This window comes from Pteropus vampyrus, unplaced genomic scaffold (assembly GCF_000151845.1).
Source record: "Pteropus vampyrus isolate Shadow unplaced genomic scaffold, Pvam_2.0 Scaffold3, whole genome shotgun sequence".
In the NCBI taxonomy this organism is placed as follows: Eukaryota; Metazoa; Chordata; class Mammalia; order Chiroptera; family Pteropodidae; genus Pteropus; species Pteropus vampyrus.
Genome location: NW_011888784.1, coordinates 15027251 through 15039450, shown reverse-complemented (window position 1 = coordinate 15039450; position 12200 = coordinate 15027251). Strand labels below are relative to the sequence as shown.

The window sequence follows — 12200 nt, the reverse complement described above, 5'->3', positions numbered from 1 at the left end:
GGCTAAGAAGTCTCTGCCAGGCCCTAGATTCCAAAGATTTTCTACTTTTTTTACTAAACATTTCATAATTTTACATTTTACATTTATGTAGCAATCCATTTGAGTTAATCTTTCTATAGTGTGAAACTCATAGACAATAACTGCTCTTCATCTGCCAAACACCACAGAAAAAGTGTTGCCTCTCCTGCCACCCCCACTAAGGGGAGCCTAGACCGGCCCCTCACAAGACTTTGTCTTATTGAGCACCTTCTCTGTCCCAGAGCAAGAGCTGTCCAGGTGTCCAAATCAATGGCAAAGGCCTGGCTTTCCAGGTCACATGATATGGATGAGATAAAGATGATAGTCTGTCAGACTCAGTTAGAATCTAGACGCGTGATATTGGGCAAACTGCTCCACTACTCTAAGCCTTGTTTTTTTCATTTGTACTAAGATGGTTTTGAGGATTAAATTAGATAAAATATGTGAAATAACTTGTGCATAAATGATTTCATTCTTCTCCAAATGATTTCATTCTTCTCCAAACTGACCCATTACAGCTGCTGAAAAATTAGCAATAGTTTGTTGTCAGAGAACAGAAAAAGGCCAATTGTGTAGAGCCATTCCCACATTTTCTAAGGGCTAATTATCTGGTTTATAGATAAACTAGGAACCTTATGCTCTTGCTTCCCAGCTTGGTGGCCAATGCTTTCATACCCAGCAGCTATGTTACTAGGCAAAGAGCAAATGAAAATGTTATTCTGATTCAGTTACTATTTCTAGAAGGTTGGAAAACTTAGGAAAAGAAACCGATATACGTGGGAACAGATTTTCTTTAAACCTGATTTTTTAGTTTTATCAGCTTTCATTAAATTATAGAAACGATGTGAAATACCCATAAAATTGAATTCTGCTATAAAACAGGTAAAGAAATTCTACCTGTTCTATCTGAAGAAAAAATTGTCAGCTTACCTGAGTGCAGTTCTTGAAACCATTCATGTTAAATTTTCTGATTTTTAAAACAAGCCAAATCTTACAAATTACTTTTGCACTTCCTTATAGAAGAGCGTCACATTGAACACTCGGCTGTCACCTTTACTTTTATTCTCTCATCGCTTACCGTTTTTCTTTTTCTTTCGCCATCTCTTTCCGCTATAGGAAAAACATAAAAGGCCCCCTCCTCCCTTTCTTAAAATCCTTCTCCCAATGACATCTCCAGAACTATGTCTGGGATTAATCACAAAGTGTTGGAGCTGCCACAGATATTTTATTTTTATACAATTGATTTTAAGCTAAATAAGCACCACAGGCTTTCCTGAAATGGCCATATACACCGAAAAATACAAAAGAGCTATGTGCAGGGGGAGGGCTTAGGTGGAAGTTGGGAAGAGATCATTTCTAATTTGTTTCTCGGGGTGGTGGGAATTCCAATAAGGCTCACGCGCATGTGCATCTTATGTCTGTTTTTGCAGCATCTGCCCCAGTTACCATCCTCCCCACTCCTCACACTGAACCCTCAAAATCTGGAGCTCGGATGCATTTCTCAGCCTCTAGAATTGGATCCGTCCTCCATCAGTTTACTCTCTTGTCACTTAGCCAGTGCATGTTGCGAAGAGAAATAGTTAATTCACATCAAGAAAGTAAATGATTACTTGTTGGCGTATATATTTTGAAGTTTGATCCTGGAATTGCTTCTAATGCTTATCCTGTTAAAATTAAACACCAGTCTTTTGACTAGAAGACCAAGACCAAGCCTATGATGATACTAGATGTGAAACATGCAAATTAATCTAAGTTTGGGGAAGTCTATATTTTAATTGATGGCATTTGATACTTCACTAGAGATACTGCTTCCCGAGGTTATCTGCTGACACATGATTCTCATCACATCAGACTATCAGGGAAAAAGATTTTTTAAAAATCTCTTTATAGGACTGATATTATACTAAATATTCACAAACTAAGAATTGATCTAATAATATAGATTGAGAACTCTATTGTTTGGCTAACTTAATCTCTCTTAAGGTAAAATCAACTGGATTTTGTGTGCATGTTTTAATTTCCTTTTCCATTGCTGGCCATACCCAATGAACTGAATTATAACTCTTTGCTCCTATGTATTATTCGTATTAAATGCTCTCTCTTTATTCTTTTTTTCATTTTTACTATTCCAGCATCCCATTTCTCAGAGAAACAGTTCATCTCGACAGCCAGGGAGAGAGCCTGGATGCCCAAGGTAAGATTTAAATATAAATTATGTTGTGTGACTTATAGATTAAATTGTTTACAAATTAAATTGGAGTATTATTAATGCCTTTTTAACAAATTTTGTTTTCAAAATTTCCTTATACAATGAAAGTAAATATCTACATAAATATACTTTGTTAAAACATTATCTTTCAAACCACATTTCATTTCCTACATATACTTAGGGCTAATTAACTGCTATAAGCAATTCTTCTAAAAATAGTCGCGCTGATTAAAGTTTAATTTTGGAGATCTTATTAATAATAAGTGGAGAGAGAGAATATCTAGATACAGTCAAAGACCTCATGACATTTCTAATTGTGAATTAGTGATTGATCTTGTTAAAAATCAAGGCAACTGCTCAGTTGAATTTACTATAAAGAGATCTGGGTATCTTGAAAGGAGATGAAGATCTGGAAAGCCTCGTTTTGCAGTTTGGGATTTGTGTTGAAACACAATCATTTGACCTTCAGTTATTTCCCACTGGTACTCCGAGTCTGTCTAATAATGCCTCCAAGGTTCGCTTCCAAGGAGCTCCGTAGAACAAAGGAACAATTAACTAAAGTTCCACCAGATGGCAATATTTGGAAAGCCATCCAGAGGTTTCAAAGCTATGAGTTACTGTTCACAGTGAGATGAGCCTCACAAAGTGGAACATTTTAGATTTCATCAAAGGTGCTCTAAACATCTTTTGTTTTACTTCTTTTTTTCTCCATAGCATCAAAAATTCTTACTAGGGGGAAATAAAAGGTGTGTGTCCGGTGGCGGGGGTGGGGGTGGGGGGGGCGGTGTTTGTATTGTTTTCTCTTGTTGTTCATTCTGGAATGATAAAATTAGAACTTTATTCTTATATAATTCTCCAATCTGTATTGGTGAGTATTAAAAACTCAAATCAATGGATAATATACCATATTTGTCTTGGGGTTTTTTTGTGATAAATGCTATGGCCGATCATTTTTAAATAATTTATTTTAGAAGAGAAACCTAAAATTCTTCTAAAAGGATAGAATTTTAAGGAGTTGCCTTGATATTAAACCAAGTGAAATTTGCAGGTACAAAAGTATTTGTATTGTATTGAAATAGTTAAGGTTTATTTAAATAGGATGAGTAAACTTTTCCCCTTTTGTTCTAATGAAAGTGGAGATACTGCACCCTGAGTTGTGTCCAAACAGCTGGACTCCAAGGACCGGAGCTGCCTCTAGGGCAGAGTTGAGACAGAGGGTGTAGAAAGGTGTCTGAGGGCAATTGAAATAGAAAGCACCAAAAAGAGGAGTCACCTCAATTTTCTTTGTACATGTAAAAGTAGTTCCTGAATAGATGTTGAGAGCCCTTTGCAACCTGTTCTTGTGCTGCCAGCCCTTTTAGTATGGGGCCCATACGTCTAGTGTCTGGGACAGTCGTGGTTTACTTCTGTTGTCATAGAATATAGTCTATTTAGCACCCCCTTTACCTTCAAAAGTGTCTTAGTTTAGATTATAAGCTATACAATCGCCCTATCTTCCAGGTTGGCGTGTTTGAAGAAAGAGTAATAGAAAAGGGTGGCCCAATATCTAAATTGGGTATCAGTTTATAAACTTCCTTATATATCTGGAGCTACAGGACAAATGCTTCTTTTTCTGTAAAGAGCCACATAGTAAATATTTTCTACTTTGTGGACCATATAGTCTCTGTGACAACTATTCAACTCATTGTCATGGGAAAACAGCCATAGACAATACAAAAATGAATGAGCTTGGCTGTGTTCCAGTAAAACTTTATTAGCAAAAACAAGCCATGGTTTGCAGACCCTTGAGAGACAACAGATGGTAAGGGGGATATGAGATGATGGAGAACCAAGACAGCCATCCTAATTCCTCTTCTCTTCATATCCCTTCCAGTTGCAGCTTCCTTATTTAACTCTCTCAGGAACTAGTATTAATAATTTCTTTGAGGGAATAATCTGATCATTAGTCATATGGTTTCCTGCGATTCCTTTGCTGAGTCTAGCTGCTTGCTTCTCACTCAAATCTGTTTCTGCACCAGGTACAATATGCCTGTGCTTTATACGTCATGACATAGACTAGCATTCCTACTCAGGCATCACCTGAGTCCTAGAATTAAGCACTGGAGCAATAGCTTTTTAGTAGACAACTTAATTTTATGTTTTGGTCCTTGCTAAATAACTGTCACAGGAAATAGAGCCACATTAAAGAAAGGTTAATGTTGACCATATTTTTTATTATAAAAACAATAAATTGAAAGGAAACTTTGGAAAGAAGAAAATCTTTCGTAACACCATCCCAAATAACTATTTTTCCATTTTTGTATATTTGCTTTTCCCATGAGTATTTCTATTTTTCGATAGTGGATATCATAGTGCGTGTGAACCCCGTATTTTACTTAGCAATAGTCACAGGCATCCTTCGCGTGTCCCCAGAACTATCACTCAAATGGAATAGCATTATGTTATATCAATGTGCCATAACACTTTCCAGTTTTATAGCACTTTAAAAATGCCATACTAATTTTTTTTGCAGATATTGTGGTTGATTTGGTTGGTTTGGTTTGGTTCAGTTTAACTCGTATTTTTGGTTTTGTTGTCCATCTATTTCCTTAGGACAAAATTCCAGAAATGAGATTATTCAAGAATATGACCATTTTTATGACTTTTAATTCAGTTTACCATTTTTTCCCAAGAGGCTTGGAGTGCTTTACAGACATTCACAGCACAACTTTATCAGAAATAACATTTCAATAATATTTACCAAATCTATGTAAAGAACTGTACTAGTTGCTTTGGTATATAAAGATGAATAATGTGCTTATTCCACAAATATGTATTGAGAGACTACTATGAAGTAGGTATTGCAGGGTTTCAGTGGTAAGCCAGAGAGAGCTCTGTCTTAGTTTGACCTTATCAGGGAGTAAAGATACATATATAAATAACTGTAATCATAGAAATGATTAGAAATAGAAATGATTAGATATAGAAAAAGAGGTGTGCTATAGGAGAAATACAGATAAAATATTATGAGAGTTTGAGAGGGGTGGGGAAGCCAAGCCTTGAAGGTAAGTTGAATTAGGATGCTCAGAGGTGATGAAATTTGCCTTTCATTCCATAAACATTCATTAATTGCCAAATATGTGCCAAGTTCTATACTAAAAACTAGGGCTATGAAGGTGAACAAGACAGAGCTCTTAGAGCTTACTATCTAGTGGAGTAGAGAACCTTTAAAAATTATTATAAGTGTGATAAGTAGGATAGCTTCTCCAGCACAGGATACATGGGGGTAGGGATGAAATGGGGGTTTCCTTTGAAGAGCTTTTCCATGGCTCCTCTTTTGATAGTCTTCATCATCAGTTACTGTTAAAATCTGTGGGCAATCTGCTTCTGGAACTTTGAAGGTTATTCTGGTTGTATTGACCAACATTCCAATTAAAATTGGCCTACATTTACAGGTAGTTTCCCCAGTAAAGACATTTACTGAGAATATACAGAACAGAGGGCCGGGATCAGCAAGACCCCTATCCCGACCCTCACTAGCTAATGATTGAAACAAATCACTAAGAACTATAGGGTTTTATTTGTTTTGTTTTTTTAAACGGCTGGAAGGAAACTCAGTAATAGTCTAATCCGACTCACTCATTTTACAGATGAACATTCTTGTGTGAAGAGAGTTGACAACTAGCCTGTCATCAATTTGGTGACAAAGCCATGACACCAGAACCGTGGCTTCTGATTGTCACATGCTCGTTGTTCTATACTTCCCTAATTTTTCCCAACCTGAGCTATATTGTAGGGGTAAAAAGAACTAAAAAGAGAATTAGCCTAAGCATTCCTTGTGCACATATAAACAGTAATATGTTTATATTACTGTAAAAAAAACTTTTAAATTTTTTTAGTAATGAATAGATGAGTGGAAGGAAAGGAAAACTTGGAATAAATTCCTACATCTGCCACTTACTTCTTTTAGGATCCTGGCAAATAAGTTGACCTGACTGAGTTTTTCCATCTCGAGTTTTTGTTGTGAGAATCATTTGAGGTAACATAAGTGTTGGGTACATCACGGGTGCTCAGCAAATGTTTATTTTCTTTCTCCTTCCCTCCTAGAGCTACAGGTTCTTCATAGGTTTCCCTTTGTTTGTTAATGAGGTTACCTTATAAGACTCATGAGAGTTAAGGGAAGGAGTGAGAGTACATTTATAAAAGTATCTGGTGCAGAGCTTAATGTTCTCATTTCTGAATTTCGCTTAACTATGCTGAAGTAGAGGTTTAGAGGTTTTTATTCCTGGTTCTTATTTTCTTCAGCACAGCTTGTTTTACATGGTCTGTGGACATGTTGGTGGGACTTAAGAATTTATTTTATCTGTGATTTACTTTAAAGTGATTTGTCAAATATAGAAAGATGATTAAAAAAATGTGGCTAGATAAAGAAACTATGGTAAAATGTTGTAATTACTGAATATAGCTGGTGAGTATGAATATACCTTATACTCCTATCCTATTTTTTATACTTTACTAGGTGTTTGAAACATCCCAGTACAAACTTCTTTTTGAAGAATTATGTATTAAATATTAAGCCTCTACCATGGCCCCATCACTGTGTAAGGTGCAGAGGGTACATTTTGGGCAGCAAATTCAAGATCTCAGCCCTGATAGATCTAAGAGCCACTGCAGGGACGTTAATGAAACAGGCAGTTCTGCTACAGGGCGCTAAGCACCATGGTAGGAGTACAGCACGCTGTGAGGCCCCTGGCAGTGACAGTGAAGGCAGAAGTAGTGCAGAGAGGACAGACGAGGCTCCCAAGAGCTGGTGATATCTAATCAGAGACCTGAAGGAAAAGGAGAAGCTGGCAGGTATTTGGTTTGGGGGTAGGGCTATAGAGAAGGAGGGATTATTTGGGCAGAAAAAGTATTGTCTTCAAGGACCTGGAGAGGAGAAAAATAGGAGAAGTATATGGCATCCTAGTGAAACTGAAAGAAATTCAGTAGTGAGCTTCGGCATCAAGGGAGCAGTGAAAGACAGGGCTGGATGGACAGACAGGTCTGGAAGGGCCTTATGAAGCCAATGAAGAACTTTGGGTTGTACCTGAAAGTGGTCGTTAAAGTGTTTTAAGCAGAGAAGTAAAACTACATGCTTTATACTATCTTGGAATGGTCACTCTGGCAGCTTCTTGGAAAATGATCAAAGGGGATAAGTAGAGAGACAAAACGAAAGATGGTGAGAATCTGGCTAAGGTGGTAACAGCTGGCATAGAGATAAGTAGGAGGATTTGAGGAGACTAGAAGACAAAATAGACAGGCTTGGGTAAGGAAGAAGTCAAGGATTAATTCATTTCCTTGACACGTGCACTGAGTGTTTGCTCTATGGTGAGTATTATGTCAGGGCTGAGAAGAAAAATACGGTAAGGTAAGGGCTATAGGGAGTGCAGGGCAAAGTGTTGCTATTTTATGTAGAGGGGAGTAATGGACAGGGGTCTTTAACGGGAGCACACATTGATCCTTAAGGATGCCCGTCAGGGACGCCAAAGTGAGAACTAGTCACCTCGTGACCGCGGAGTCCCGTGGGCTTCCTGGGAGCTCTGCCAGTGCTGTGATTGGCAGAGGATGATGCACAGGTTCTTGGTAGAGGGAAGTCGGGAGTTTGGTGGCATTTACTGAGGTAGGAAACACACAGTGAGGGAACATTGCAAGTGGGAGGGTGGCAATCAGAAGCTCAATGTTGTACTCGTTGAGTGAGGGTGCCTGTGATGTCCTAGAGGATGTATAGAGGGACTTGGGATCTGAACCCCAAAAGAAAAAAAATGAACCACAAGTATAGTTTTGGGAGTCACTAGCATGTAAGCAGTAAGTGTACTGCTTGTATAGGTAAAATGGCCCAAGAAGAATGAGAGAGTCCAGAGCAGAACCTTGAAGCTCACCAATATTTAAGAGATAGATTAAGAGAAAGAGAGAGTACACCCATGTTCATAGCAGTAGCATTCATAATAGCCAAAAGGAGAAAGCAACCCACATGTCCAGATGAATAAACAAAATATGGTGTATGCACACAATAGAATATTATCAGCTTTAAAAAGAAAGGGAATTCTGTTACATGCTACAATGTGGATGAACCATGAGGGCATTAAATTAAGTGAAATGTCAGTCACAAACTGACAAATACTGTATGATTCCACTGAGGTACGTAGAGCACTGAAAATTCATAGAGACAAAGTAGAATGGTGGTTGTTAAAGCTGGAAAGAAGGAGATATGGAAAGTTATTGTGTTATATAAGATGAAGAGTTCTGGAGATGGATGCTGATGATAGTTGCACAATTTGAAATGTGAATGTACACCTCAGTGGTTAAAATGATAAATTTTACGTAATGTGTATTTTACTAAGGGAAGTAGTTCAGAATCTTGATGAGGATAATTTCAATGGCATGGTCAAGGTGGAACCCATCATGCAAGAAGTTGAGTGAGGGAGAAGTGGAAAAGGTAGGTATAGATAAACCTTAATATGTTTGGGTATAAAGATAAGAAAAAGAGGGACCTGAGGAGAAGAACTGATTTAAAGTGGAAGAGACTTGATCTGTTCAAATGGTACTGGGAAGGAGCCAGCAAAAGGGATGTATAAAGTTCTGGTTGAAAGTTATGGGGCAGATCTTTGAGAAGGCAAGAGGCAACTGGCCAGGATATACCTCTTCGTTGCAACAATCAAGAAGCAGAATAGGATGGCTCGCTACCTTTCAGGTAAATGTGAAGATTAGGGGCAGGAAACTTAAATTCTTGTTTAATGGCTTCAATAACCTCCCTCTGTGAAGTAAGAGGCAAGGCTTTTTGCTAAATGGGAGCTGAAGGTAGAAGGGTCAGATATAAAGAAATGGAGAAAGTATTAAAATGTCTGCTTTATAAATAATGGCAGCGTGCTGACTAGGGACACAGAAAGATGCTCTGGGGGCATTGACACCCACTTGGGTTCGGAAGCCATGAGTTTATAGCTATGCTGGTCTTCTAGGTACAATGCCTTTTTTTCCAAGCAGAGCACTGCAGAAACACAAGTGCCTGGGCAGATGAAAACTTTACATCTTTACGAGAGTTCCTCTTGGGGGAAACATGAAAATTAATTACGAGGACAATACCTTTATTTTAAAGTGGGCTAAAAAGAATGATTTATTATTTTTAAAATGTTGTAGGAGCTACATGACTGAGTTAAGAGCTGCCGACTGGTTTATAATTAGTTTGAGGTTTGTACAGGGATTATAACTAACTCAGGAAGGCCCCCTGTTGACAGAACAGATTATTGGGGACCAGCCTTAATTAGTTAATTCAATTGATTCACAGTGAAACTAAATGGCATATTGAGTTGTTCGGTGTCACGTCCCCCATTCACAAACCTGGATTGCCTGGGTACTTGTGGCATCTATTTGAGGCAACTGCTTCAGGGCATCCTGAAATAAAACTGCCAATTGCTTAGCAAAGCTTTACTACATTGTATGTCCCCATAGGAGATTTCTGCCTCTTGCGTAGATACCAGGATCTGGTTTAGTATTTTCATTTTTGCCAGCAAAAATTTCACTTGAATTACTCTGAGGCTGACATATCTTATCAAAGTTTTCTTTGCAAGTGGGCCATGGTATGCGGAAAGAATGCTATTGATGTCTCCTAGGCTGGTTCCTGGAATGCGTGTATATATCGAGGCTCCCTAATCAAGAAATGTGTTTGTTCTACACCCTGCACTATCTGAGCTTATTTTTTCCCATCTGAACATCATTAAAAATAAAAGAATTAATAAAGATGATGAGCACTAACCCTATGACATTTCTTATCCCACTGATAGCCCCAGAACTTTAGAGCTGACCCCTAAATGTTTTGCAACATGCTCTCTACCTGTGCCACCTACTTTAGTAGCCACTAGCCACACGTGCCCATTGAGTATTTGAAATGTAGCTATGTGATTGAGGAATATTTATATGCATTTTAAATTTAATTTTAATTCAGTGTAGCCACATGTGACCAGTAGCTATTGTGTTGGACAGCCAGCTCTAGAAGCCAGATTAGACAGAACTGAAGTTTTAAATAACAGCTTACAAATAGAGCCACTCTGGGAAACTCAATCTGGTCTTTGATGTCCAAACAGGTCTGGCCTGGCCTCATCCTGCCATCAAGTTGATCATAGCCTAGGGTTTCTGGTCTGTGTAAGGTTAAGCATGGGGGAGGGAGCAAGATCTGAAAACAACCTGCAGCCAAGCTGGATTCACCTTCATCTCTTCCTAAACCATCTCTCCAGTACCTGAACACAAGAATCTGTGTACAAAGGGAAAAAATGTGGGGGAGAGAAGAAACTTCGTACAAGGACTCTGCTAGCAACTTCGTATCCCTTGTCTCAGTCTTTATATTTCCTATGTGGAACCTGTTTATGCTTTTTACAAATGAGGAAATTGAGTTTTAGAGAGATTACTAACTTGTTGAAGGCACATAGCTAGTAAGTGATAGTGGCAAGATTAGAACCCAAGCAGGACTCACAGCTGGATACACATGTTTGGAACTGCCCACGAAGCAGAAAACCTTGAGGGTAAGACTGGAGGTAGAGTTGGGGCAATGGGAGGCAAATGACTTTAATTCTGTGTGCGTGCGCATGCATGTGCGTTGTGTGTGTGTTTAATCCTGATTATCTCAGATATTGTACCTGGGTTCCCCCTCTCCTCTCCCTCCTGCCCTCCCCACTTCAGTTACGTTGATTATACGTTACCCCTTCATGGAAACACAACTATTAGTGTCCTATAAGATATATAGTTGCTCATCTGGTCTAAAACTACTCAAGAAACAAAGACATATTTCAGCCTCTCAATTACCATCTAGGTAAAATTCTCAAGCCACTTGGTACTTATGTATACTTATGATTTATGTAAGATTACCAACAATCACTTAAGCAAACATCATGTGGAGTTCAGCTGCTGCCTGCCTTCCTTCTCAAGAATCTCTTACATGTATATTTTCTTCTATTTCTCCAGTAGTTCCAAAATTTCCACTATTGAAAATAATCGTGGAAATCATAAAAACAAATCACCTATAACCCCACCCTAACCAATCATTTGTATTTTTTTTCTAGTCCTCCACATAATTTTACATTGTTGTAACCATACCCTGTGCATACTTTAATATACTGCTTTTTAACTTTGCCCAGCAGTTTCCCCTGCTGCCATACATATTCATGATTATAGTGTTAATCTGTAGAATAGTCTATAGAGTTGGCATATTATGATTCCAACCTCCACTGTTTGATGCATGGAGTCTTTTTCCAAGCTCACTTTGGTAGGCTTTAAACTGGTCGGTTGTAACTGGGTAAACAGTACCCTGATTAAACTGGCTGGCAGTCTTACACCTGGGTGTTCCCACAATGCCTGTGGATACAGTCGTTATACTATGGAATTTCCAATTGGATATTACCTTGGATTTCAATTTTTTCCACAAATATAATTTTTAACTCCCAAAACATAATATTCTCAAGAGCAATATTTGATGATACATTTTATTTTAATTCTCCCCCTCCCCCAGACATTAGACACTTAATGTATGTTTTCTGAGTTCTGTAGAAGTCTATAAAACTGGCTTGGCTTCAGGTTGCCTAGCAACTTGTACTGTGGGTGACACAGATCTTCAGCATCCCTTACCTCAAATATCATTCTGCTTAAAATGTGTGCACTGACGTGTTTGTCTCTGTTCTAAAGTTAGTCATGTTTCAGTCTTCAAGAAAGCAATTCAAATGAATCAGATTATCAGGTTAATATCAAACTACATTAGGAAATATGAACAGTAAAGGTCAAGATATGCCTCAGTGCCTCCCTAGTGGACTAAATTCTAGGCCATCAGGTTTTTGTATTTGCCAATATTTCATACTCCTGCTTTGGAGTATGATATTAAGCCTTTACTGCACCATGATGTTTCAAAAGGCTGATGTGTTATTCTGTTATGATTTCTCAAGGCAATGACCAGGCTATATAATATCTGCTATGC

At 38.3% G+C, this 12200-nt stretch overlaps 1 protein-coding gene across 2 annotated transcripts in view; it reads left to right on the top strand.

The window, feature by feature from the left end:
• Window positions 1-12200, top strand: part of MAPRE2 (microtubule associated protein RP/EB family member 2) — a 136155-nt gene that overhangs the window by 16973 nt on the left and 106982 nt on the right. For both annotated transcript variants that reach the window (XM_023531682.1, XM_023531670.1), the window contains exon 2: window positions 2151-2212. The gene's annotated coding sequence lies outside the window, so the exon portion shown is untranslated. The remainder of the gene's footprint in view (window positions 1-2150; window positions 2213-12200) is intronic.